General features: G+C 39.9%; 1 protein-coding gene across 3 annotated transcripts in view; it reads left to right on the top strand.

Moving 5' to 3' along the window:
• Positions 1-8,815: 8,815 nt before the first annotated feature.
• Positions 8,816-24,004, top strand: part of TRIM2 (tripartite motif containing 2) — a 120,036-nt gene continuing 104,847 nt past the window's right edge. For 2 of the 3 annotated variants that reach the window (XM_066186126.1, XM_066186110.1), the window contains exons 1-2: positions 8,816-8,881; positions 12,320-12,453. The gene's annotated coding sequence lies outside the window, so the exon portion shown is untranslated. Of the gene's footprint in view, positions 8,882-9,434; positions 9,484-12,319; positions 12,454-24,004 lie in introns of those variants that run through there. The other variant, XM_066186115.1, reaches the window with a different exon arrangement.

Here is a 24,004-nt window from a genome sequence, read left to right as displayed (position 1 = left end):
ATGGCTCTGCTGCAGTGCACTGGGGTGTTGACATACGGCTAATCCACCTGACAGGCTCTGGCTCCTCATTCCTTAAAAGCATGCGGATGGAGGATTTTGATATTAGAATGGCACTGTCAGTCAATGTATTAAGTGAAACCAAGGTCCCAATCTCCATCTCTAAACCAGCACTGGGAATAACAAGTTCAGTGCCGGAACGCAGTGCTACTACTCTTGCACATAGTCATGAAGATATGCAGGAGTCTCAGCTTCCTCTGCCTAGTGGGGATATTATTATATGCTTACAGCCCTGAGAGTCAGACATGTATAAAACCCAAACCCATCTTTGTTTTCCCTAAAGTAGTCACTAGAAAAACCCTTTTTGAGTTCTTCTCTTATGGATGTAAAACATACGATATTTTGTCCTGCCTCCAGAAACATCCTACCAATGAGGTTTCCATGACTCAGTTTATGACTTGCTCTTGCCTACTGTGATCGAGTATCCAGCAGACCTTCTATCAGACTGCAACACTGAAGTGGCAACTGAACAAACAAGAGATGACAAAGCGGGAAATACTTTTTAAGGAGTGTAAAACTGAGATGAAAAATCAGCTGAAATGTACATTTTTCTCAAATGTGTCTTAATACAACATTTAACTGTAAGGATGTGACTAGGTTGTGCCCTCAAGTATTTGCAGGAATGCAGGCTCAGGTCCACCCACACAGCCCACCATGCAAGGTTTCATGTGGGTACAAGGTATGTGTGCCCATTAAGAGCAATTTGCAAGGGAGAGACCTGATAAATAGCTCCTTTGCCAGTTGTTGTTGGGTCATTGACCCCGTAAGCCAGTAGAAAAGTAGCTTTTTTAAAAAATGCTCCTTAGATACCACAGTAGGCGTTGTCTCTTCAGATGGATGAGGGCAGGCTGCTCTAGAGCATGTAATTGCATTTCCCTCTTCAGAAGGAAGATGCTTGTAGAGTTCAAAAGGCAAGTATTAAACGGAAATGCTAAGAAAAAGGCTATTTTCAGGACTTCTAAAGAGGATTCTAAAAAGCCAAAAGCTTTGCGAAGGCCCGAGGAAAACAATGCATTTAGATTATCAGATCACTTTGCAAATAACCAAAAAATCCTGTAATAAAATTTACAGGATGTAGAACACAAATCAACTGTGAAACACTGAGATGCTGTCTTCCCTGAGAATAATGATCAGCTCATTACTATCAAAACAAGACATAAACAAAACTATGCCAAAGTGATCTTGTAGGATGAGATGATGGAAGTAGGTAGGGAGAGATAAGGGGAGGAAGGGTTTGGCTTGCTGGTGCTGCAGGTGGGGAAGCAAGGGACTTAGGATACTCCAGGAAGAGACTGCAGGTTAGTCATTATTGGAATTTACAGCTTCGTTTTTTCAGATGTTGAGAGTCAAGAGGTTGACACACTACATTAAACACTGAGGTAGTTCACCTACTGTAACTAGCAGCTCAGTAGTACAAAAAACCCCCACACATGCTTTCATTTAACTCATGTTACTTAAGTGGTTGAAAGAGGCAATGCATCCAAGGACATCTGAAGATGTTACTGCATCTTTTTGTTGCACTCACTTCAGTGTGATCCTACCACTAAGCTCTGGCACCAATTCTTAGAAAAATATTGCACTTCAAAAAATTATATATCAAATTTGCAGGCCTAGCTCTCACAACTGAGGGCAGAGGAGGGGCTGCCTTAGATTTTTTTTGTCAGAGTTGGGTTGAGTGCTAGAACTAGAAGAAAAACATTTTCCCCCAACGAATTTTTGCTCAGAATGAGCAAATGAATTTCTGACAGAAGGAAAAGCTGAGAAAACTCGTTTTGGCTGCTTTATGCTTAGCACCGTGTAAACTCTGCAGCCTGGGCTTGGCACGGCTGCCCTGGCCGACTCTGATGGGCGGCTGCAGCCTCGGCGAAGAGGAAGGTCACGAAAAGCCGGCCGAGGCGGCCACTCGGCATCGCTTCTCGCTAGCGGATGGCATTGATGGAGCTCTTCGGAGGACGCTTGGAGTTTTTTTCCTCCTGCTCGCTAAGGGGAGAGGAAAGCCTGGCCAATTGCTTAATTAGCAAAGGGGGTGTGGCAGTGTGCTGCAGCCGAGCTCCATTCCAGCTGGCCCTGGGTTTTGCTCCTGGCGTGTAAACGCGCCCGAAAGCGACGCTGCCGGCTCCTCGGGGCTGTTGTTTCCTGGGGGCACCGGGCTGGCGGCCCGCAGCCGCCCCTCACGGCCCGGGCGGGCCGCGCCGCCGCTGGGTGGCGCCAGAGGCCTCGCGGAGGGCGCGCGGCCCAGGGCCGTTCCCTGCCGGCCGGCGGCCGTGCCGTGAGGATTCCCGTAAATTCCCGAATTTTACGGGAGAGGCACACGTAGGGCATGGCGCAGGCAGTGTAGCGGACTAAGAGATGAGGCTGGGGTTGAGAGCCGTTTAAAGTCTGTGTTATAGGTACTCATCGCTTGGGTGATGTGCGTTTCCCCGGGGGTTTAGGTGTCTGCGTGGAAACGAAATTTTGTCTTTCGTGATACATTGAGAAATGGTCATGCCTGCTCACCAACTTGCTTAAAGGTACGTGGACTGAAGAATGTAAAAAAATATGAGACTTGCTCGTGAGAGAGGATGAATCTTAGCGGCCTCTTTGTGACTGATAAAAGATCTCAGCACTGTGAGCAAGACCGGGACCATGCAACTTCTGAAGTAAACTACAGGTGAGCACCACAGACTGAGAACTGGTGCTTTTGGCAGAATTTCAATTCCCCCTCCCCCTCCCCCCCCCCCCTTAGTCTGAAGAGTCAGACTAAAGCTTCTGTTCTCCATGAAGAGATCCAGTCTTGATTTGGAAACACCAAGCAAAGATGAAAAAAATTTCCCTGAGTACCTTGCTGCTTTGGTTAATCACCTTGTAGATTACACCTTTGTCTGATTTCGCAAATTAGTTTTCTTGGCTTGAACTACAGAGTTCTTCTGGTGTGTGTATCTTTACTGGGTTAAAGATCTCTCTAATTTCATTTTCTCCTTTTGAAGCGTTTATATACTGTAACTGATTCATAGTCTTCCTTTTGATAGCCCAAACAGCTGGAGGTCCACAGGCATCTCCTGCAAAGTACTTTCTTGAGCTCTCACCTTTTCTTTGTGGCGCTTAATACCTCTGCCCAAGTTCTTAATCAAAGATCTGAGAAACAAGCTCGTTTACCACTGCTGCCTTCCCCTCCAGCGCAGTACAAAAACGGCCTGTGCTGCACACTCATTTTGTTCCTTCAGATGTGTATGTAGTGTCTTAATTTTGTCTTTAAAATTCTTTTGAAGTCCTTTGCTTTCTAGAATATGCTGTTTTCCTGCAAGGCTTGTGCTTGTTATTCTAACATTTATTGTATTGCATTTGCTTGAGTGCCATGTATGACTGAACTGAATTTACTTATAATCAAGTGTTTTACTCTTTGTCAGTCTTGGGATGTTTAAAATGCATATATGTGTATGCATCAGGTGTACAAATACGTGTGCTAGGTATGGTTTTATTTAATAGAAGAGGGAGGAAAAAGACCTTTTTTTTTAATGTGCTGTGTACCCAGAATGAAACCCTGCAGAGCCCCACTAGAAACCTGCTCAGCTGATAATGTTTCCCCAGTATCTTTGCGAGTTTGCCACGTTAGCCATTTTTCAGTGCACGTGTTATGCTTTCATTGTTGCAGGGTAAGAGCTACCTTTCAAAGTGCAGTACCCTACAGCTCTGTGTCAAGCGCTCTACGGAAGTTGTTGCACTTCCATGATAATCATTGCTAATCAATCCCGCAGTCTCAGAGCATGCAATCAGGTTTGTGAGCTGGTGTCTATTTTCCGTATAATCAGACAGGCCAGCCCTACTTATGTTCTCATCCTTTCATTCTTTATTGATTGCATTGCATGGGTTTTGCCATTATCTTGCCATGCACTGAGGGTTATAATTACTGATGTCAACCCAATCTCCTCTTTAGCGAGTATCAGTACAATGCTTCAGTCTCCTGGCACATTCTTAGTTGTTTGAAGGGGAATCTCTTCTCAGTATAATCAGAAGAGGTATGAAATTAGATACTGCTGCAGCCCCTAAGTCTCATGAGCAGCTTCATGCCAAAGGCTTGGATAAATGAAAAGTAATCATGACACTGATACTGCTCTGATTTGTTGATCCACGAGAACATCTTGTGTCTTTAAACCTCTATTTGACCTTCATGTTCCTGTAAATTTTATACTCTCTAAAACTGTAGTCTGGAAGGGTAAATACTCTTTCTGTGGCAATGTGTTTTACATAATCCCTAGCAGGTATTGAAACTCCATTTTCATTCTTACCAGTGTATTTTATTTTCTTCATATGGACAATGAAGACTAACTGAGGGACTGTCTGTATCATTTTACCAGACTCTAATCTTTAACTGGGTCGTAACCAATTAATCTGACTAGGAACAGACACAGTTATCAGACCAAACAGCCATCTGTTCATATCCTCCCTTTTAGCCACTGCACAGAATAGTCTGAAAGATGTAGGGCAGGAAAGAGAATGGGCAGATAAACTGGTCTCCAGAATGATCCTCCAAAGAATCTTATCTTTCTTTCCAGGAGAAAGGGATATTAATTGAATCTTCAAATCGCATTTGTAAAGAGGAGTTTCATAAGTAATTTCCTTCTGCTTTGCCTGATTCTCTGCAATAGGAGCTGTACCTTTTGCTAACTGGGAAACTTCTATTTCAGTGGTGAGCACTGTTTGCCATTACCAAGCCCTACAGATAGGTGCAGGCAGCGATCTTAGATTTCACAGTATGGCTTAGCCCTATCCTTTAATACTTATAAAAATAATTCGAGAGTTTTGGAAGATCAAAGATTCACACATGCAAAATAGAGAGTTAATTAGAGAGGGGTTTTTGGGGGGGTTGTTTGTTTTTAATTAGGATTTTTTAGGTCTGAATTATCAAAAATACTTTTTTTAAAATTTATTTTTAAAAATTTGGAATTATATTGCTAAATTTAGGAGATTACATATGCACTTAGTCTCCTGAGGTGTGCACCAGGGTGGCTTGTAGTGGTGACTGTACTTGTGGGTATACCTAGAAGTTTGGAACAGGAGCTAAAACCTTACTGACTATAGACAGCAATTTCATTAGTGATTGAAATGGAAGGTCACTTAGCCAATGGTTTTCATAATGTGGTTGTTGAACAAGAGAGGGGGGGTCTGATTTCAGTCATATTGGTAATTTTGGGGGTTTTCATGTAATTCTGTGATACGTGTGACTTTCGTGCTCATGAAAAAGAGAAGTGTTTTGCATGACAGGTGCTTTGTGAACTTAAAGCTTGTTCTGCATCCTCCCCTGTTTTTCCTGTTATTCCAGTCCTAGCTTTAAGTCCTTCCCTGAAGCACAGACTCAGCAGCATGTTGGATGCAGGGCTGTGTGGTGACATCAGTCAATTGCATGTGCGTCAGAGCTCTGAAATGCAATATGAGCTATTTAATGAAGCTCCTGGCTAAATTTGTAGCTGCTCCCGCTCTGTTGCTGTTTCCTCTGGTGATGATGTCCCTTTGGTCTTGCACCCATACTCCAGGCCTGCTGCTGTCACTACTCTGCATGGGGTGCCTGTGGTGATGGCTCTGCTCTGTCACAGGGTACAAAGCTGGTGTGCCCAGCTGTGCGTAATGAAGGGATAATGGGCAACGTTGAAATGTTGCCACAAGGAAAGTTCCATTATGACATGGAAAAGAAGTCATTCCCATGGGAGTAGCAGAGCACTGGAAACAGAGCCAGAGATGTGATCGCACAATCCACATTGAACCTCACGTGGGCAAGGCCCAGGTTCTCAATATCTACCATGGACTTAACCCTGTGTGAAAAACGTTTTGACTAGGTGACTTCCACATATTATTTTCACCCAAGATTTTATTTTTTTTGGATGATTCTTCTGCAGTCATTAGTACCCATTCCTCATACCAAAGTTCATTCTGAGTCTCTGGATGATAGAAGTAGTGTTTTCACCACAAGATGATTAAGAAGTGTCCTTATGTTTGTCTCTGAAAGTTAGCCTTTTTTTTCAGGCTTCTTATCTTGGTGGCTACATCTGGGAAGTCACTCCAATTCCCAGAGTAGCTGGATTCTTGTCTACTTTCCCAGGTGTGGGTAAAAGCCTTTGGCTGGGATACAACCTCCAGAGCATAAGGAATTAACAATGGTCATTAAAAGGCGTGATTTTGAGCTAACGGGTGTGTTCTTCACTAATGTGAATCTCCCATTTACTTCAAATTACAGTAGTTAAGACCCAAACAGTAAATATTACTTTAAGGTACTGAAGCAATAGCTGCATTTCTGGCTTCCTTGCTGAGAGTTAGTGGCTTAGGTAATTGGGTTCATTGCTATTTGGAGCATAATCAGCAAGCATTCATTCTCCATACAGCCAGCATATAAAATTTGCAAGAGCTGCATACCGTGCGTGCTCAATCAGTGTAAATCATTTAGCAGCCTGCATAATGGATGTCTGGCTTTTTGGACTAAAAAATCCACTTGATAATACAGGCAAATGAGTCATGAACAAGTCTTCCAGTTTTTGTATGAAATTATTATATCCACAAGAGACTCTGAAAGCTGAAGAGATTTTAGCTTTCCAGACAGCAAAGGGGAAGATTAAATGCTGTTACAGTATTTTCATTTGTTCTGAGTATTTTTATTCAGTACCAAGATAGCATTTTGTTCACTTAATAATTATTACTGACATAGCCCAGCTCGAAGCTCTTGAGGGTTTGGAGAATATTCTTCTGTTCAGTGAGGGTTCATGGTAGTGATGAACACATGTAAGCAGCTCTGTCTTGAAAGTAAGTTTGCAGCAGTGTTTAATAGCTGCAGACTCCTCCCTGCCTGAACCGGAAGCTGGTGAATCTCCTCTGTGCTTGAGGAGCAGTGTGCAGTTGCTGTGGGAGTCAGAGCCTTGCTAATAATTCAGCAGAGATTTCCTGAGATTAAGCTATCAGTTAGAGTATGGCCCTCATTTAGACAACTGACATCAGAGCAGGAGTGTGTTGGCTGAGTATCAGCAGCTGCAGGGGTGGCAGATGTTGAGCTTCCTCGTTGCCAGTGGATGTCATACCCCTGAACCTTTTCACTCGGTATCTGCCAGTCAGCAAATGCTTTGAGCAGTGAAGCATAGACTTGAGCTCACTTTCTCTCCTTCCTTGAATAGCTCCTGTGTAATAGGAGAGGAAACATTGCCCCCTTCCATTGTATACCCTTTCTATTGCTTTCAAAGTCACAACATTAAGGAGTCAGCAGGAAAATCAAATATCTTGCAACTTCTTATTTGAAATGAGACCTTGTTTAGCCCCTCTTCAGACAAAATCTCTCCTCACTATAAATTATTTTTTGGGAATTTTGTCTTGACTCTCAGAAAATTTTCTTCTATTGACATTTTTCCATTCTCTCTCCCATGCTTGTTTGTGCACCCATCTCACAGATGAAATAGGCACATCTTTGTAAGCATGACCTTTAGCTGGTTTGCTGCAGAGAATAAAACGCCACGGGTCAAACTCACTAATTCTTATGGTTTGCCTGGGTTGCCTCGTTAAGCAGGATTTGGCCCTTTAAGTCCTAGGGGAAAAGGGGTTAATTTTGGTACATTTCAGTTGCAGGTGTGAGATGGTTATTTTTTGTTTGGTTGATTGGATAAGGTTGTTGTTGTTGTTGTTGTTTTGTTTTGTGGACTTTAAAGCAAAAAGCACTAATCAGTGGTTTTGAGTTGTCTTTGAAGAGCCTGGGAAACTCCATCAGTTACATTAAAATAAGAGAAGAGGGAAGAGGCTCTTTAGGGTTTTGAAATGTATGTACTAATACTCTGCACTTGTTTCCAGTCGAGAGTTTCCAAGTGCTCCATAATGATAGAGAGCTAGCACTACCTGCTGCATCGGGAAAGGAATCCTGCTCCCACAGAAAAATGCAGTTATGGAAATCTGTCTTTTTAATGCTGCTACAAAAGGATAAAGCACTTTGCAAAGATCTGGTCTCCCCAGACTCACAGTTCTAGCTTCAAGTAAGATAAGGGAGAACAATTGCTCATAGATGTAAAAAGAGGAGGAGGAGTAAGAGAACGAGGATTAGAGATCAAAGCTGTAACATTTTGTAAGTGGTAATGTGAGAACCTCCTCTGGGTCATGGATCTTTTTAATTTGATTTGTCTTTCCTTCCTGACTAGCAAATAGGGTTCTTTGTGCATAATTCTGTTTCTCTTTTCTTCCCCCACCTCTTTTCTTATACTTAGAAACCCCTGCTGCAGGTCAGGGTAATGGGAGCTAGCTGCTTACCTTCTGTACAGAATCAGGATAAAAAGGGCCTGAAAAGGTGATGAGTGGTTTGTATGAATCTCACGAAACCTAGCCTCTGATTCAGTTCTTCTTCAGTGCTAATGGAAATAATTTCTCATTTACAGGGGCAGTCTTGAGGTGACAATCAGATTCAAAGCTGCCCTTTGGAAAAAAAGTAAGGGTAAAAAAAGGTTTGTCTCTAGGACATAATGTATACACAGCTGCTTCAAAAAGCCATCATGGCTTTTTGTGGAATGATTGTGGAATCTGTTCATACTGAGGTGTCATCAGTATCTCTGCCCTGTCTTGCATTGTGCTATAGGTTCAGAGTACTGAGCAACAACAGATGTGAAAGACTTCAGGGAGCTAGTGAAATTCAGCCAAGTGTGTTAAAAATGGACAAAGAAAAGTCTCTGGTAAGACAATGAATTAGATTTACAACTAGCCGTGTTTCTTTCATTCTCTTTCCAGATGGGGAAAAAAGAGGTGACATGGACTTTAATTCCAGAAAAAGTCACTCTCTGATGAGAGAAATAAGGTCTTCCCAAACTTTGCTGGTGACAGAAGCCAAGGAAAGGTAATTGATGAACCATCACACAGATGTTTACAGAGCTGTTAAGATTTATGTGTGAAGACTGTTCAACCCTGAAAATGCAGTGTTTTCTGTAAGGAAGAAATTGACAGGTCCATGAGAGACACCCTTTTCAATTTCTCTACCTGTCAGTGTAATCCTTCAGCCCTGAGAGCGAACTGTACATAACCCACCTGCAGTTCTTGCATGATACAGTGCTCAGTGCAATGGACTAGGCTAGTTTTTCCTGTGTGATTTTTTTAAAATTTTTTCTGTTAGAAGTGACATGTCCAAGTCTATGACTGGAATGATACAGAAAGATAAAGTTACCATGTACATGACATACCATGTACATGTATAACAGAGTCCTGGAATTTAAATATTTTGGTGTTGAGATATTACAGTGTTTGTGTTGGTTAATGTAATGTTTTGTTCCTATGTGTTTGAGATTGATGGCACTGCCAGGGACTCTGGTTTTGACCTAGAAGAATAGTCAGCATGAACGGTCAAATATCAGGCACTACAGCTAAGGAATATTTATGACTTTTCTCCTCTGAAGGCATTAAAGGCCTTGAAGGAACAATTTGTGTGGAGACTTCAAGTAAAAGGTAATACAGTAAAAGGCTGTTTTACGTTCTATAAGCATGGGGGGAAAAGGGAAGAAGAGTGTAGTATTTTTAGGATATTGGAAAGAGACACAGTTGATATAGTCTCAGTGTTTTAAATTAGTCTGGTGCTGGACTAATGTACCACCTAAGTAAGGAAAAAGATATTATCTGTACTGGAGAAGAAAAGTAAACAAGTCTTTATTTAAAATTTAATCAAATTTAGACTTTAGATAATTTCTACAAAGTAGTTACATACCTACTAAATCACTTTAATTCTTGACAGATAATGTTGTACTAAAGAAAATATAGTGGGATTGTAATTGGGTTTAGGGGTAATATACTTTGTGGAAAACCAGATTATTAGGATAATTTTTAAACTTGACTTTACCTGTTACCCTGTTCCTGTCATTAGACTGTGACAGGCTGGACTGCTTCATTGACTTGAAATCTTTGTTCCACCTGAAATGTGCCCTGCTCCTGTACCTCCCTTTGCTAAGATATCCTATGGCTATTTATTTGCAGTCCTTTCCCTTCCTTAGACAAAGTCAGGACTGTGAAGTGGAGGGAAAACTTCCTGATGTTATGCCATTATCCCAGTATTTAATGACACGTGGCCATCTTGAGACAATTTGTTATTTCTATACTGCTTTTTAAGGTCACTGCTTAACCAAGGTAAGCAAATACATGAATTGAGTTGATGTTCTGACACCCAGATCAGTTTTCAGTATTCATAAATTGTCAGAGGACAGGTCCAAATCTGTCTGAAAAAATCACTGAGATTAATTGTGAAGATGAAGCACAATATGATATTACACAGTACAAGCCAAAGCAAGGTGAGGTGCAGAGTTAGGCAGGGCTCTTACATCAGCACTGAAGCTGCCCACAGTGCAAGTGAGAGCACTTGCTGAGAAAGCACCATTATGCAAATATTTTTCTTCTTGCACGCAGTTCACAGTTTCTTACTCAAGTTTTCCCTAGAACATTAATTTAAAAGAAAAAGTGTGACCCAGTTTTGGGGGGATCTTAATCTTCAGCTTTTTTAGATTGCTTGCAGGCAATGCTTCTGTTCAGATCTCCTATAATGTCACACTGGCTGCACACCTTGTGCAGCTGATGGTCTGAGGCCAACTACTCTACCTACTTTCAAGCCAACTTTGATTGTTCTCATTATCCAGGAAATGGACTGCTGAATGGAGAGGGTTTTGCTCTTTGAAGAGCAGTGGGTTGCATTTGGATGTTAACATGTTCTATTAAATTTGAAGGCAGGAGCTGAAGAGCTAAAAATGTGTAGAAGGCTCAGCAATGTTTTTTAGCTGCTGCAGAATTCATACAGGCAAGGAGCTCTGGCCGTATGAATCTAGGTAGGGGCCAAGAGAAATTTTTACTTTTCTTATAGGCTGTGTCCTATCCCTCACTCTTTCTGTTTCAGTCTCTTTTATTTATTTTGTTTATTGAAAGTTAACAAGTCTCACTTATTTTCTAATACTGAATGCAGATTGCTTGAACCAAAACCTGCATATTGACTGGTTTTATGAGATATCTGGTAATTAACAGTTAAACTGACAACTCAAATAGAGAAGTTCTCCTCGCATGAAGGCATAATGCAAATGTTAATAGCTTTTCTTTCAAAAGCAGTGCTCTCTTAAAGCCATAATAGGGAATAAATGTGACTGGGGACACCTGAGTAGGGACTAGGGAAGAATTCTGAAAGTGAGACCTGAATTCAACTTAAAAGGCTCTATGCTATTTGTGGTAAGAGACCTGGATACGTGGCAGCTGAGCATTGCACACATGGCCCTTCAGGCTGAAAATTTCTGCCTCTAATGCTTGTACTTGGGCCACTGTATAAATCAGCAAGTTTTTCCCTGCATGTATCATTACACCATGCAAATAAGTGCCTATAGGATGGGAGTTTACAGAATGCTGTGAATGAATGATTTTTGTCCGAGCTGCTAATGCAGCTCTTTCAGTGGGGTGACTGGTTGGATTGTAAGTCTTTTGAAACAAATAATGCTTTCTTGTGTAAGAGGCTCCAGTGTCCTTCAAGGCCCCATAGTCCTGTTGAAGAGTAACCTAAAATGTGTAACCCACAATGTGTAACCTACAACATGCAGTTTGGCTGTTTTTGTGGCAACATCACACATGGAATTAGGATTTGGTGCTGGAGGGGAATAAGTAGGTGAAATGTAATGGCTAACTTTGTACATGTGATCTACTTTAGCTACTGATGTTGTGATAAACAAGAGAAAAAATATATGAAGAAATATTTCTTCCTCTTTTGTCTATAAACATATATAACACACTAGATATATTTCTGCATCCTTTAAAAAAGTTCTCTGCAGCGCTCTCTCCTTTGTGAGCATATAGGATTATGCATTAAGATGAAATTAATCCCTCATTTTGGAATGCACAGGCTCAACATTTGCCACAGCTTTCCTCTAAGAAAGGGATTCAGACATTGTGATCTCTACCAAAGAATGGCAGATTGTTGGCAGAATCTTTTTCCATTTGTTTCTGCAAGTGAAACAGTTAATAAGTCAATCATGCATAATTACTGGATTAGCAATCACACTCCCAAATGCTACTAGCTGTTCTCACTCTTTCTCCTGATGATTACCTTTAAATCCTATCAAGAGACAAGAATCCTTTTGCCTTGCCTGGCATTAGCACCCTAGTGACCTACAGGCAAAGTCAATAGTCACTAAACTAGCTCTTTGTCATGGTGGAAGAACAGACTGCCTTAACCAGATCCACTGTTTCTTAAGAAGAATTTGGTTTCTCCTGTCAGTGCCTCCATTTCTTATTTTTTCCTTTGTTTAATTTTTTTCCACCTCAGCCAGTCTGAAGCTGAACAGAAGGAAGTTTGCCACAATGAATCACTCAAGAGTCTGTTGTGGGGTCATACAGAATGGGGGAGTTTTGCAAGGCTGAAGACTGCAGAGGAGCTGGAACCAAGAAAATGAGAAGAAGGTAGGTACTTAAATTCTTTCTTTCTGATTAATTAAGCTTATTTACCTCTTGTCTGCAGCTGAGTGTCATCTGTAAACCTGCCTGTTCCTCTTTGTTTGAAAGCAGAGAAACAGCACTGGAGACAGGTCATAAATTGATGAGGGAATTCATGGTCGGTGAGCTCTCCTTGTCTGCAGTTTCATAGGAGAGTTACTTAAAATTGCATGTTGGACATATAAAATAGTACAACACTTTTTTGTGTGTTTTGAAATGCTCACCAATGACATGGCTCAACTCAGGAGTGACTCCTTATTTTGCCTCATAAGCTACTTTGTGTTTGTTTTCATGGCATTTGTTTCATTATCACTGGAATTAATTTACAGAAGCACTGGGGGATTCTGTATGCAAAAAATTTCAAAAAGTAGAATTACACTTAAGTTACCATGGACTTCATTTTTAAGGACCAGTTTTTTTAAAAATGTTTGGGTTTGAAACCTGAAACATATAGATACTAAAATATTTTGAATCGTAATGAATATTCTTACAATTCCATTATGTTTTACTGCATGGAGGATTCATGTTAATATATGTGTAAAATTTTTTTCTTATAGCCTTGTTGGTTTTTTTTTGCTAACCTCTTACTAGACATGAAGGATGGTCTGGAGATTTAAGATCTTCTTAGTATGCAGACAAAGATAACAGGATATAAACTGAAAGGTATAAGCAGTGCTTAAACTGTACCTTGAACCTTGAATGATGCATGATTGTGCAAGTAACTTCTTCAAGTGCCTCCCAGTAAATACGCAGCCACAGTATGCTTGCAGCACTGTATTTTCTGATATGATTAGCATAGTTATCTTCTGGGGTGGATGGTTAGATAAAGGAGTGGGCTGGTATTCAGATCAGGGCTCACTGTGTCTGACTCTTCAGGTGTTAGACTGTTTCATTCAGAACTGTTATTTCCTCAAGTCACCAAAATTTTAGTTTATAGAGTTTCTTTCCTAGAAACTACAAAGAGAAATGGTGGGCAAGGAATTGTGAATGGGGGTTAATGTGAGAAAGCAAAGACCAATGCAACTGGACAAGAAAGAGCGGTTAAATGTTTGAGCATTGAATCGAAAAGTAAGAGAAAGCTTTTCCAGTCAGCTCAAATAATTTTTTTTATGCATAGAGAGAGCAATAATGTGAAAAACAAAATCTGGGAGGCACTCAGACTGAAAGCAAACTTCAGTTCCTACCATGAACTTCCTTAGATGAAGACCTAAATGGGCCAACTTGCTACCATTTAGGCCTCCACCCTCACCTAATACTTCTTCCTCTGTGGACAGTCTCAGCTCACAAGGCTGGATTGAAAATTCAGGTTATGGGCTCATCATTGTGCATGGAGTATTTTACTGGCTTTTAAACCACCTCTTCCCTTTCTGTTTTTCAAACAATGTTTTTCTGGCTGCTTAAAGCTCTGCTTCATGATGTGTCCACTGGCAGACTTGCTGCCTCTCTATGACTGTCTGAGTTCCAGCCCAGCAAACCATGCCCGTGGTCCCCACTGTTGTCATGCCAAGCACAAAACATGACGCAGGAGCCAGAGGGCTCACATTACGTTTCTCTAATGCTCTGGGTTGCTTTTCTTGCAGACTCAGGACACTTACTCACTTACTATGTGAAATTTTATTTGTTCTCTTTGGGTTTCAGCTTCTCCTCAAATAGGGTAATAAAATTTTGCTTACTGTATAAAAAATGTGGAGGAAATGCAGTGCAAGCGCAAATACGACTATACAGCAGCTAATTGTGAAATGATGTGACTGTTTTAGATGAAACATGATTAAGAAAATAGAGAGGTTTTAAGATAATTTTCAGTCCTTTAAAGCTATGAAACCCTGTAGTGTTCAGGGCCTTTTTGTAGCATATCACTACCTTACACTTTTCTTTTTGAAAAGAAAGAAATTAGATGTGCTGTGTAAACATTTGCATCTAAACCTAATATGGTATGCAAGCCTGGTATTTAAGGAAATATGGTATGTAAGGAAAGGTTATTCAGAGAATAGTATACTCTAAGCTCTGTGGCCACCAGGAAAATCTAAATTCAGTTCCTTCTTTGGTTTTTTTTGTTTGGTTTTTTTTTTTTTCCCCCAATCATCTTGGGCAAGGTGCTTTGTCAACAAAGTCTCTCTTGACAGAGGAGGCATTGTAATGATGAGCACATGAGAGACAGTGAGCTGCCTCAGTGCTGCTCTGATGGGAACCATGTGAGTACCTACAGTAGTCACCTGCTCTCCCTGCAGCAGACCCTACCATGAGGAAGGTGGCTTCGTATTTGGTAGATGATGAGTAATATTTCAGCATTGTTGGTTGGTTCCCAGGCTGGTATTCAGTGGGCGACACGAAATCATGTGTCCACAAAGAGACAAATTTGAAATTCTGGAGATTGACAAATATTGCCATGCTGGAGAAAGACACAGTGCTTCCATCTTGTGGTGTGTACTCCATTATTTTTCTTCATTGTCAGTACCACCTCAGGACACTGGAATCATGAGCCATGACTAGGTTTTAGAGGTGCTGTAGTAATACAAACAGTACTGCTACCAATAAGCAGCTTGCATTTTAATAGTGGTCTTCACAGCAAAACCCCAAACCCAAGTTAATTACAGGAGCCTGGGGGATATGGAATTACTTCAATTAGACCAGGACAGCAGCCCTCTGTCCAGAAAAACAGCTTTAAGCACAACTCTGCTGGAGCAAGTTCAATCCAGCTCATTAAGACCAAGTGTTAAGACCACAGCCAGCTCCTAAGCTATCTTTTAAAAACTGCCTCTTCTACTGGTTACTGTTGTCTGAAAAGCTGCTCTGCCTTTGCTTGATGGCATCTCTTTTTCTTCTCCTGCCCAGACAAGCTGAGACTAGTATCTCTCACCTAATTGTGACTCTGCCCTCTGCGCCTGTCCTGGTCTGGGAAGTCATAGTTTGTAAACCTTCTTTCATGCTCTTGAGATAATTTCCCACCTAATGTGTGCTTTTGTGCTGGTTTGATTGGATAACCATAGGTAGAGGAAAACATATGTATGCCTGTCATTAGCATTAGTAGTTACAATTTATTTATGGCACCTTCTAATTCTTGAAATTTTGTGGGATTAATGGATATCTTATGTTCCACAAATATTTAAGCAAGCTCCATCTGAAGATGACAATTTTGCAGTTTTTCTCCTTATGAGTACTGACCTCTCAATTTTGTTCTGCCAAGTGAGTCCCATTGGATTTTGCACCTGCTGCTCCCTCCCCTATTTAGAAATGAGTCTGGATGCGGCTGCTATCATACTGCCATAGCCAACGACTCCTCACAGGTCTGAGGTTAAGCTTTTGAAACAAATGAAATTTGTAGTCACTCAAGTTATTTCAATCAGAATGGAAAATTTTAACTACAGTTGTTCTAAAGATCAGTACAGGGTTAATACTGATGAAGTGTTGTAATCCCTAAGATTTCTTAAGTCTCCTAAGAACAGATTGTATCCACAGTGGCATCTTCTTGGTCTCAGACAGCTGTGAAACAGCAATTCTTGGCTTTAATTTGAGTGACAAATACCCCACTTCCTGAATGGATGCTAATTTTGAAGAAATGAGTACTGCCCAACTGCCCATTGCCTGTGGACACAAGAAACAATCTATCAGTTTGACAGGATTAGGAACAGAGGAAGGTGATATGAGGCTGAGGAGGAAAAAGATTGAAAGAAAAAAAAGAGATGGAACAAGTTGACGACTGCATGGAGATGAGAACTAAGCAATATGGGTGTATTCCTTATGAAATGAGATAGATGGAATTAAAGAAACCTTAGAAAAGTAATAGTGGGGAGATATAAAATATGCTTGTATCTAATAAATAAGAGCACAGAAGTGAGAGGGCTTGAGAGGAAAAAAGAAAGAAAAAAAGAGGATTTATAATGAAAAAGGTCTTGCTGAGCTGACAGAAGAATGTCCCTGGAGGAGAAGAATGCAAAACTATAAAGAATTGGGTATTTTGACTAGCTTGAGGCAAAGCACAAGTTCTGGCAACAAGGGAAATTAAATTCTTTGGAAGAAGGAAAAAGTAGATTTTCAAATAGAATAGAACTGACTTAGATGTAGAGTTAATTTCAAGTGTTATTGTATTGAAAGTTGGTTGATCAGATATTATATTAAAATACTTACATTTGATTTTCCTGGGAAGCAAAATCCCTGAGAAGTTTGCTGTAATTTTTCATTAGCTTTTTCTACAAAGGTCTCATGTTTTTATTACCACTGCTGGATGGTGTGGCAAATGATCCAGAGAGCCTGACATCCAAGGATTTGTATTTTCCTTGATATAGGTATGCCTGCAACATAGTGGAAAGATGCCCCAGATAACTTGACGCAGGCTGAATGTCAGTACTGTTGTATGGTGGTTGAAATGGCACAAGACTCTGATCTGCATGTGCCTGAGTAATGTTAGAGCTGAAACCTCTTCTGTTGTCATTGCTCTTTTTTAATGTGTATATTGTGGCAGTCAGGTGCACGACTGTAGGGCAAATGTGTCAGGATTGGACCTCATAGAAGTGAGAATAATGTCAACACTTACAGAAATATGTTAATTATTAATGAAGAATATTTAATATATTCTGTGTACTGGTTTCTGCTTTTCTGCCCGCTGACACAGTTTTGTGTCTCACTAGTCCAGGTTACTGCTAGAAAACTACATGCCAGAAGCAAACATGCCATTTTAGCAGGGCTGGATACTGAGGGAGACCTGAGCTCCTGAAAGCCTTCATTCACTTTAAATGGAACTCATCATCTGGGCAGTCTAATTTTTGTTGGCAGGAACAAGGTTACAGTTAGATGATAATCTTATTCTCCAGCACAGTAAAGGCCATAAAAGGAATGATTTTGGAAATGGCTTCCTCTATTTCTAGCTGAAGAATGACATTTCTTTAGAAGAGGAGTTGCTTTTTCAGCTAAGTTTTTGTTGAGACCAAAAGATTTATTTTCAGGTACCTCAAACATCTTAGCATAAATGGTTTTTAAAATATCTTTTCAGAACAAGACTTGAAATATAACAATACTGTTTAAAGTAAAAAGGGTAAAACTCCAGTTTAGTCCTGCATGAGTATGGTTAGTGGTGTTTTAAATTTTTAAAGTAACTTTCTTAGAGTATCTTATCCTAATGCAGGAAAATAAACCCCATCAATTCCAACTGGTACTGACCCCCACCTCATTATAGTCTCCTTTCAGGCAGTTGTAGTGAGCAGTAAGATCATCCTTGAGCCTCCTTTTCTCCAGACTAAACACCCCCAGCTTCCTCAGCTGCTTCTCATAAGACTTATTCTCCAGACCCTTCCCCAGCTCCATTGCCCTTTTCTGGACATGAAAAGTGATAAAAGTAAGATGTTTTCTGTTTGTTTGCCCTATTCCTGACAATACAACTGCTGGCAAATTAAAGGCAAATTAGAGTATTGGAAAAAGACGTGTTCAGATAGAAGGTGTAAGATGAAATGTCCAACAGAGCATTCTGGAGCTCCCCAGACATGTGAAACCATAGGGATGAGATAATGTGTAAGAAATTATAGACCCTCTGTAGTGGGATGGTTCTCTGCCTAATTATAACAACTTTATCCATAGGCACTCACAGGCATCACTTTGGGTATTGAAATCCCAGTGCCAATATTCATTACCCAACAGAACTTTCTGTGATGTAATGGTTTTGTAATTCACTCAGGTTTTTTTTAGAGAAACTGTGGAGGTGACATGTTAATATAACAAATATGCAAATACTGGAAGCTATGGGCTTTTACCATACTGGATGCTCAGCACTGTGTAAGCATGGGATAGAACTCTGCATATCCCAGACAGGGCTGTTCCGTTTCTTCTTTGCATGTTTGATTGCTTGACTAAGTTAATTGTACAGAAGCACAGCATGATTTTTCCCTAGCTGCTGCCTTTCGAGCTGAGGGAAAACACTTGATAAAGGACAAAAAGACTAGTTTGCAGCAGATCAGTCAGAGTAAATCCCATTTTAATTGGAAAATATGGAGTCATTTATTCTTATTTAGTCATGTCGCCTGCCAAATATGTGCCTTCTATCTCCAGCTACTTGAGCACAAGTCTCTTTAATGTTCTTTGTGTGTATGTTTAGAAATTTAAAAGTTTGTGTTTATTTTTCGTACTGCAGAGTTACTGCTTTTGCTTAGATTTGATACTTATCTCTTTAAAGACTAGCTGGAAATTACCAGCTTGAAATATGAGTTTCAAAGCTCCTCACAACTGCTTAGTAAAATTATCAGGAGATAAGGAGAGATGAAAGGAACTTTCAGTAGAATGTTTATTCATTTTGCTTCTTGCCTTTGATTATTACTTACCTACAAGGAGGACTCTTTCCACAAGGACACTATACTAGCATTTTGGACATCCAGACTGTTGTCCCTGGATAGTATTGTCAGTAGTTTTTCAGTGGCTTACTTGTCTTTTCTTACTGGAAACTACCTTACCTTCACTTGTACTAGTGTGACTGACTTCAAACCTTCTGTGAAACACTCAATTTAAAAATGAAATAAAATATGTTCACATTTCACTAGGGCCAACCCTTTTTGAAAACCTGTTTTGGAGTGCAGTCCCATGAGTTGCTGGCTTGTGCAAGGCATAAACCTCTCCCATGGGGCTGTGGCTGTAAGAAGCAGAGCTAGGAACCTGTGGCAGTGGATATTCTGTTGAAGGAACAATGACAAAGAGCAACGGCCTGAAAATACAGATTCTCTTTAGAATTAAAAGGATAGTATTCCCATTTCTGCAGACAAAATGGGTATTTTCTCCAATTACAATTTTCTCCCATCTCTGGATATTTTCTCCTATTACAAGGAAGGAGATAGTCCCCTTCTTAATTAATTCCAAGTTCCAGTTTTACTAGAAGTGTGTTCTATGTGCCCTTCTTGTCATGAAGGAATTGAACAGGTTGTACCTACATTTGGAAGAGGATATATAAATAGATGATGTTTATTCTTTTAGCATCTGATTCAAAGACCTTTTCAAAGTAGTAGAAGGTCACGACTGACTTCAGTGAACACTAAGCCGGTAACTCCTGTTCAACGATAGAGTCACTGCAAGAATGTAATCAAGTGGATAGAGGTGCTTTTGCAAAGGATACCAATCATCATATGGCTCAGCCTGATTTCTTATCCCAGGTCCCTCATCAGCATAACTGCTTTCATCTTTTTGCCTAGCTTTGCAATAGCCTGAAGCATCATAAAATCCCTCAACCCTATGCCCTTGATTGCAAAGAAGTGTATTCTTTGACAGACTGCCTGAAACAGGCACACTTTGGCTAGCATTGAAGTATATATAAATAGGAATGTTTTGAGGTTCTTTTGTTGCTGTTGTTTTTGTTTTGTGTAGGAGGATGGTATGTTTTGTTGATTTAAGATGTTTCGGGGAATTTTAGAGACTTTTTAGTGGTGCATTTGGTGTTTGAAAGCAGCTGGATTATTTTCTCTCTAAACCTGTCAAATGGAATTTATTCCACAAACCCTTTGGCATTTTCCAGAATATGCTGCCAGCTCTGACTTTTTAAAATAACTGTAGCTTTCTTTCCTTATGCTGTCATCTTGTTTTCCAGGTATTTTTGTATAGAATAAAAGCTTGAAAACATATGCATAAGGTGGGCACATTTCAAAAAGATTTTTGAGTTTTTAAAGGAAAATAGGGCAAGAGACAAAGGCATATCAGAACACAGACCTGCTGGGCATTTAGGATGAAATGTGGATCATCTATTCCATGCTGTGGCATGTAGAGAAATCTCAGAATTTACTTGTAGCCAGTAATTGAGCATGTGGAAATTGTTTCTGTGAAAATGAAAAATCATGAAATATTGCTGTCCATGCCGTGAATTCACACTGCTATTTTGTGGATCAGTTTTCTATGCAAATGATTTTTATTTTGCTTGTATTGGTCTTTTCAACAGGGGTCTAATGCAGAGTTCCTAGTGAAATAGGAAGGAATCCTCATTTTGAGCACTTTCAAATGTCACCACAAATATTTCTGCTGAGTACTGTAAATGGAAAGTCCAATATTGTTGGAAAAGACCTTTCTAATCAAACATTATACAGAGTATACAGCTGCAACTCATGAACCCTACAACACATAACCTTACAAAACTTTGTTTTTCCATTTGTCTGGATGCTTGTATTGTATTGTACTGAAAAATCTTAGGAAAGAACAGTGATGATAAACAAGCTAATAATGGCCTTAAAGAGGTGATGCATGGGAAATTGTCGCCTGTTTTGCTGTCTTGTCGTGCATTGGAGTTTGGATTGATAACTGCTCTTTCAGAGGGGAAGTATCTCATGTCATTGCTGAGCAAGGAACAGGAACATTCAGTCTCGGGGAATGTGCCAAACATTTCTGATGCAGTTTAGAAATATACATGTACACATCAGGTTCTTGCTCAGTGCTGCCTGGCCCAGATGGAGTCATGTGTCATGAATCATTGAGGAGGTTTGATTCACAGTGCTGGCATTTTCCCTACAGGTCTCTTGCATGCTGGGATATCTCCAACCAGTGCTAGTCAGTGGGGATGACATTTTCTCCACACTAACACTGGATTGACAGCTTTCCAGCAGGCACAACAGCTCAGAAAAAGGAAGTCCTCCTAACTTTTTCTTGACTCTGTATGGTTAATAATGGTGGTATTTGGGCACCTTTAAAATGGCTCCAATACCCATGTCTTAATGATCATCCACACCCATCAGAGCAGAATTTTCTATTTATTCCAAGTTAACCTAAATCCCTCATAAGATAAATCAAAGGATAATATATTTACATAAGCTAAATATAGCCAAAGTTAGTAGGTGAATAAGCAAGCCAAAAGAAATAAAAGCTAATCTGGATATGCACCTTTACTTAAGCTCATTTTCAGCCAGTCAGAATACTTTGGTGCTTTATGGCTGGGATCTAGTTCTTGGACAAAGCCCACTACTTTGGATTTAAATGTCACTGAAAAAAACCCTGTATTTATGGGTTGCATTCATGTGGTAAGTGGCCAAACTTTTCTTGGAATTCTGTTCAGATTCAAGCATTCTGCCTCTTTTCCTTGATGTTTTCCTGTAATTCATCACTTTCTTAAGGATCAGTTTAAATATTCTTATACAGGACATGTAGTAGTTCACCTTACTCTAGAAATGCTGATGCATTTCAGATGTTAGCTAGACAGTATTCTCCTTTCCAGATGACATACAGGCTGGTTCCTTCACTGGACCATAAATGAATCGTTATCCCATTTTGAGATAAGCATTCTTTCATCTGACTGATGATGCAAAACCCTCAGAACATAGTTTTTCACAAAGCCATGTCCTTATACTAACAGTACTACCAGGTACAGACAAGTAAGGGAGATCAAAAGTTGGGTACATTTCCAATTCTAGAGGCTAATCATGTCAATAACCAGCATCTTTGGTGAGACAGTGGATTTGAGATCAAGGGTTCCCAGGCCTTGAGAGATCCAGTAACAAGTTATGTTCTGAACCAGCAGATGGAAAGGATTTACTAGAGTGATCAACTTTTTAGGTGCTGTGTACAGCTAAAGAAACACTGTTACTAGTTACAGAAAAACCATGTTTCATGCTCTGTTTATAAATACCCAGGATAAAAGTAGATTCTACATAATTTAGGGGAGTCATGGGAGAGGGATGGAGTGCTTTTGTTGCTGCTGAGGAGTAGGGAATATACAAGGTGGTTTTGAATAAAAGGTAATTTTGTTGAATTATTTAGTAGTGATGCATTGTCTCCATCCAGCAGGAATAAACACTGAGTCTATGCCCTGGTTTTCCAGTGTGAGGGAATTAGGTACTGTAGTACTGTGGTATATGATCTGCTACAGATGGTCTAGATCAAAGATCAGAGTGAATTGTCAACTGTGAAGACCCCTCACCACTATTTTGTAATGCTCAATAACATTGCATGTGAGAACAAAAAGAGGTCTTTGAATTAGTACCTCTACTCTGTTCTTTATTACTCTGTGTAATTCCAGCTACACACAAGGGACTGAGTATTAGTGGAACTATGCTAATGAGAGAAGAAAATGAAAAACAACACTTATCTCGACTTTTTAGCCTATGTATGTACTGTTTTCCATTTTCTTTGCATATGTACAAAGATAAATTGTTTGACAGTTGCTTAAAAATTGTGTACAGCACGGCATAATTGATGGGGGTGGGGGTGGGGAAATCTTACCAAAAATGTGGATTTTACCCACTATTGTTGATTGTGACCTTTTTGTTTGCAATGGAAAAAAAAACCCAACCTTTTTTACTTTCTCCTTTATTCTTCTTCAGATCATAGCCCCTCTTCTTAAATATCATGTATGAAAGCCCAACTCCACTGAGGTTTGTAGCAAATATCCCATTGACCTCACTGAAACCAAGATTTTTCCCTGAATTTATAAAATGGTTAAGCACTATTAAACCACACATGCCATAATGCACACCCAAAATGCCAGTGGTTTCTTTTCCGGGACTGGCAAAAATGCTGTTGCTAGATCACAGGGTATTAAACCAGTGTTTCTGTTGTCAGATATCCAGTAGAACCATTATTGCTATGCAGAGGAATGTTATTAAACAGTCCACTCCCCAAACTGTTCTTAATGTCAAAAGGAAAATGTACCTTTTAACATGTTGCTTTGGATTTTAAATATGTTTACTTATTTGCAGTGCTTTGGAATTTACCTTTTATAAATACATGAAATACATCTACACGTGCCCCAAAATGTCAGTATCTTTTAACTTTGTTTCAAAATATCCCAATTTTATGTACCAGCACTGAGTAGGACAACCAGCCTCTGAAGATCTGTTATGAACATCTCCAAAGTGTTTCTGATTTCTTTCAGAAGAACTTTGTCTAGGCATAGAAATGTAAGAATCCTTGGTTCTAAGGCTTTCAATAAGCTAGTTAACTGATTCCATATGAAACCTCTCTAGGAACTGTAAGAATTTTCTATAGATCACTGTACATTTCTGTAAGTGGTACTGTCTGTCACTTCTGAATGGATGTAGATATAAACTGCTAAATGACAATCAAAGAGTCTGTATTTAATACCAACTTCAATCTGTACTGATCTGCCCAAGAACTAAGCACCATTTTAGTCACAGGCTGAAAGTGCCAAAGGAAACATGAAGCTGTCCTAATGGGGCTGCTTCCAAACAGTTTGCTAGGACATGTGAAATAGACATAGGTGCACCAGAGCTGACACATGTAAGACTGTTAATATATTTCTTCTTAGGTATATATGGATTGCCCATTATGGGCCTTCTTAAGAATATGTTCAAACCACATTGCTTTTTGTAAAGGACTTTGCTCACACACTACACTATTCATCTCATGTCTCCACATTTAAATGGATCTGTATGCTTCATTCAGTAAATTATAGATGATTTCCTGCAGGGACTTAATATAGAAGGGAGGCTTCTTAAAGGTGTAGTTCTCCTTACAATCAAAAGATGGTAGAATTTCTATTCCAAGCGGCCCAGCAACACAGAGTAATAGCTATGCATCCATTGTTTGCACTTACAGGAAGGGATAGGGCAAG

Source organism: Chamaea fasciata, unplaced genomic scaffold (assembly GCF_029207755.1).
Source record: "Chamaea fasciata isolate MVZ Bird 193981 ecotype frontalis unplaced genomic scaffold, bChaFas1.0.hap1 SCAF_6, whole genome shotgun sequence".
NCBI classification, from domain to species: Eukaryota; Metazoa; Chordata; class Aves; order Passeriformes; family Sylviidae; genus Chamaea; species Chamaea fasciata.
This window is presented reverse-complemented; position numbering and strand designations above follow the sequence as displayed.